This window comes from Tachyglossus aculeatus, unplaced genomic scaffold (assembly GCF_015852505.1).
Source record: "Tachyglossus aculeatus isolate mTacAcu1 unplaced genomic scaffold, mTacAcu1.pri SUPER_30, whole genome shotgun sequence".
Classification (NCBI taxonomy): Eukaryota; Metazoa; Chordata; class Mammalia; order Monotremata; family Tachyglossidae; genus Tachyglossus; species Tachyglossus aculeatus.
The window spans coordinates 3,049,102-3,054,312 of NW_024044837.1; the positions used below are offsets into that span (position 1 = coordinate 3,049,102).

General features: G+C 48.5%; 1 pseudogene; it reads left to right on the forward strand.

Annotated features, from left to right (window-relative positions):
• Positions 1–298: 298 nt before the first annotated feature.
• Positions 299–4,570, forward strand: LOC119921793 (annotated as a pseudogene).
• The last annotated feature ends 641 nt before the right edge of the window (positions 4,571–5,211 follow it).

Genomic DNA, 5,211 nt, shown 5'->3' on the forward strand with positions numbered 1-5,211 from the left:
GAGCACAGAGAGATTGCACCACAGTCGATCAATCAATCCATCAGTTGTATATATTGAGTGCTTACTGTGTGCAGAGCACTGTACTAACCACTTGGGAGAGTATATGACAACAGAGTTGATAGACTCGTTCCCTGCCCACAACAATCTCACAGACTAGAGGGGGAGACAGGTATTAATAATAAATGAAGAAATTACAGAGCAGATTCAGCTGTAGATTTCCTGTCTCACCTTCCTCTCTCCTTCTTCCCAAATTTCTTTGCAGGAGGCCTCTTCCGGTTTTGAGGAAAAATGAAAGAGAATGGACAGTATTTCCATGTCCTTCGGGACCGTGATGCTGTTTCAAATCACCATAGGGACCTTGGTGACTGTACTCCTCCTGGTGTTTTATAACTGCACGGTGTCCATCAGCCCCAGGTTCAGCTCCTTGGATCTGATTTTCAGCCTCCTGCCTTTGGCCAACACCAGGATTCTTCTCACCCTTGGAATCCTGGAGACAATGTCAGCCTGGGGATGGAGAAATTTCCTGAGTTACGTCGGATGTAAATTCCTCATGTACGGTTCTTAAGTGGTACAGGGGCTGGCCATCTGCACCACCTGTATCCTGAGCGTCTTCCAGGCCGTCACCATCAGCCCTGAAACCCCCCCACCCGCGCCGGTTGGCCCAGATCAAAGCCAGGTTACCCAGGGGTGTCGTCCTCTCCTGCCTCCTGCCCTGGGGCCTCAGTCCGCTCGTAGATTTAAGTATGTCAATACACATGACAGGCCCCAGGAACAGCAGCAGTGTTAAACTCGTGCTGGATCTCAAATATTGCATAAAAGTCAGTGTCAGCACGGAAACCACGTTGCTCATCACCATCATGTTCTCCCTCCGTGACTTGTTCTTCATGTGGCTCATGTGCGCGGCCAGTGGCTACTTGGTGTTTGCCTGTACCGGTGGGTCCAGCACCTCCACGGCCCCGGATCCTCCCCTGGGATGAAGCCCGAGGTCACGGCGGCCAAGAGGGTGGTGGCCCTGGTCGCCCTCTATGTCCTCCTCTATGGGTGGCAGTCCATCATGCTGAGTGTCAAGCTCATCATGAAAGAAAAATCTCCTCTGTTGGTGAACTGCCAAATGGTGTTAGGGTTCACCTTTCCAGTCGTCTGCAAGTTTTTGACTATTTACTGTGATTGGAGGATAAATACAATCTGGAAAAAGGAATCACCTGGTTCCAACATAGATTTTCCATAGATTCCAACGGAAGCTGCCTATTCTGCACTCCAATTAAGTCCTGCTCGGATAAAGAGAACAGGTATCTTGATCCCAGCAGCAGCAAGCCAAGAGAAACAGTGAGGCCTAGTGGACTGAGTATGGAAGGACCTGAGTTCTAATCCTGGCTCCACCATGTGTCTGCTGTGTGACCTTGGGCAAGTCACTTCACTTCACTGGGCCTCAGTTACCTCATCTTTTAAATGGAGATTAAGACTGGTAATCCTATGGGCCTCAGTTACCTCATCTGTGAAATGGAGATTAAGACTGGAAATCCATGCGGGACAGGGACTGTGTCCAACCTGACAAGCTTGTATGTACTTGAGTGCTTAGAACGGTCCCTGGAAAATAGTAAATACTTACCACATACCATTATGAAAAAAATAATCAGGGAAGGTCCCGTGGAATTAATAGAGTTTCAGGAAGGAGTTTTGAAGATGGGAAGCCCCGTGGTCTGGTGGACATTAAGGGAGAGGGAATTCCACTCGGGGGAAAGGAGGTGAGGTAGGGGCCTGAGTAGGGGGAGTTGGGAACAAGGCACAGTGAGATGGTGAGCTTGGGAGGAATGGAGAATGCAGATGTAGGGGAAAACAATGCATATCAATCGATCAATCATATTTATTGAGTGCTTACTATGTGAAGAACCTGGTACTCAGCGCTTGGGAGAGTACGACATAACAATGGAACAGGGGTGGTAGCCACATTCCCTGACCGTGATGAGTTTAGAGTGCAGTCTAGAGGGGAATGTCTAAGTTGGATTGCTGCAGATTTCAGATGGTCCCACGCTCTGGCATGGGATGAAGCTCCAAACCTCAGAGCTTAACCAGAACGCTGTTATTAAACTATCTATTATATTAATGATTTGTACATAGCTATATATATGCCAATTGTCAGCTGTGTGACCTTGGGCAAGTCACTTAACTTCTCTGTGCCGCAGTTATCTCATCTGTAAAATGGGGATTATGACTGTGAGCCCCATGTGGGACAACCTGATCACCTTGTACCCTCCCCAGGGCTTAGAACAATGTTTTGCACATAGTAAGCGCTTAACAAATGCCATTATTATTATTATTATTATTATTATTATCTATAATTCTATTTATATATTTTGTTGGTATTGACGCCTGTCTACTTGTTTTGTTTCGTTGTCTGTCTCCCCCTTCTAGACTGTGAGCCCACAGTTGGGTAGGGATTGTCTCTATCTTGCCGAATTGTACTTTCCAAGCGTTTAGTCCCTTGCTATACTCAGAGTAAGCGCTCAATACATATGAATGAATGAATCAATGAATGGATCACAGAAAGGGAATGATCATTAGTCCGTTGATGTTGTCATAGGAAGGAGTCCCAGAGTGGGAACCACATGGGAATGGGCAGTCATTTAGGTTGTGGGGACCGGGACAACAGGCAGCCCACGATTCTGGCCTTCTGAGATCCCCGGACAGTCAGCAGTCTCAGCGTAGCCCAGAGCCCGTGCTTCCAAGGGGAATCCCCCAGGAAATAACCCAGCTGTCATCTGAGGAGACAGCGCAGGCAGCTGGAGAACCGAGAGAGGGAGGGAGGATCCCGAGAGCTCTCACCCCTCGCCCAGACCTTCCTGTCACTGCCACCAGCGTCCAGGACAGACGAGATGGAGTGAGCCTCTCTTTCAGCAGAGGTCGGTGCTCCCCAGTCCAGGACAGGCCCGGTGACTCCGGAGAGGAACAGGGGAAAGGTGAGGGAAATTTCAGTAGGGAACCGGGATGACCAGGGTCAGAGTCACAATTTCGCTAAACTAAAAGCAGTGTTGCTTAGTGGAAAGATCATGGACCCGAGAGTCTAGAGGACCTGAGCTCTAATCCCAATTCTGACATTTATCTGGTGTGTAATATTGGGCAAATCACTTCTCTTCTTTGTGTCTCAGTTACCTCATCCATAAAACGGGGATTAAGATTGTGAGTCCCGTGTGGGACAGGGACTGTATCCAATCCGATTTGCTTGTATCCCCCGCAGTGCTTAGTACGTGCTCAGCACATAGTAAACCCTTAACCTTAAAAACTCCTGAGTAAGAGCTTGTCGATAGACTCAATTTTGCCTTAATCCTTGTTTTTGCTGGAACATATCTTGTCTAGGAAGCCGTCTGAGAATTTGCAAACTTTCATTCTACACTAGGAGCCTGCAAGGATGCAGTGTGCTGTGTTCCAGGATGAATTGGCTAGTGCAGGTAGTGTCTGACAGAGTGAATTGCACAGTCCCAGCCTTCCCTAAACACATAGTGTTGTGATTACACAACCCCTGCGTTCTAGATTTTATAATTCCAAATGATGATGATGATGATGATGATGTTCGCATTTGTTGAGCGCTTGCTAATGTGCCAAACACTGTTTTAAGCGCTGGAGTTGATACACGGTAATCAGATTGTCCCACCTGGGGCTCACAGTCGTCATCCCCATTTTACAGATGAAGGAACTGAGGCACAGAGAAGTTAAGTGACTTGCCCAAGGTCACAGAACTGACAAGTGGCGGAGCCAGGATTAGAACCCACAACCTCTGACTCCCAAGCCCGTGCTCTTTCCACTAAGCCACAGAACATATTAGGCACTTATTTTGTGCAGAACACTGGACACAACCTTAGCTGATGTTTCAGAATAAAGTAGATGTCATCAACGTTTCCGCTTTCTGTTTTGTCCTGAAATAAGACAGGAGGCAGGACAAATTGACCAGGTGAGGTTCCTCTTCCAGACAGCAAGTTCACTGTGGGCAGGAAACGTGTCTGCCAACTCTGTTGTAGTGGACTATCCCAAGTGCTTAGAACAGTGCTCTGCACACAGTAAGTGCTCAATAAATACCATTGATTGATTAATGGATTGATTGAGGTTCATCCCCGAACAAGGACATTATCTTGTCGGGTGAATTTCTCCAAGAATATTTTAATCCCTGTCTGAAATCAAGTCCTAATATGACGCCCAAGGACATCTTGCAGGACATGCCGAACGTCTCCAAGGTGAAGGAGGTCCTTCTGATGGGATTCTTGGAGATCCAGGAGCTGCAACTGGTCCATGCCACGCTGTTCCTCCTGGTCTACCTGGCGGCCCTGAAGGGGAATCTCCTCATCGTTGCCGTCACCGCTGTCGACCAGAGCCTCCATATGCCATGTACTTCATCCTTAGGAACCTGTCCCTCATCGATATCTGCTACATGTCCGTCACCATCTCCAAATCCATCTACAACTGCCGGACCGACCATAGATCCCTCTCTATCCTGGGCTGTGTCACACAAGTCTTCTTGGCGGTTTTCCTTGCAGCTGTAGAATATTTTGTCTTCACTGTGATGTCCTATGACTGCTAATCCGCCATCTGCCTCCCCCTGAACTACGAGGTCGTAATGAACAGAATGGCCTGTGGAAAGATGGAGGCCGCCTCGTGGCTCATTACGGGCTTGTTTGGGATCTTGTTATCTGCTTTGACCTTTTCCCTGTACTTCTGCAGGTCCAACATCTTCCAGCAGTTTGTCTGTGACATCCCCTCTCTGCTGACGATCACCTGCTCCAAGGGCCATGTATCCATCGATGTGAGCATCACTGCCGCGTTAGCGTTAGGTGTCGTCTGCTTCATTCTCATCGTCATCTCATACATGCGCATCTTCTAGGACGTGCTGAGGATGCCAGCCACCGGGGGCCAGGCCAAAGCCTTCTCCACCTGTCTGCCTCACCTCGGCGTAGTCACTCATTTTGTCATGTCTTATTTCTGTGCTTATTTGAAGCCACCCTCAGATTCCCCCTCACTACTGGACCTGCTTGGTGCCCATGTTCTACACGGTGGTGCCCCCCTCCCTGAACACCTCATCTACAACCTGAGGAACCGAGACTTGAAGGCCTCCATGGGCAGAGTCCTAAAAGGGTAACCCTCCCAGTCTATGCTCTGGGACAAAATGTCTCCTTCCTTGTGCAAATAATCTCACACCACCGCTTAACCGAGAAATTGCACTTG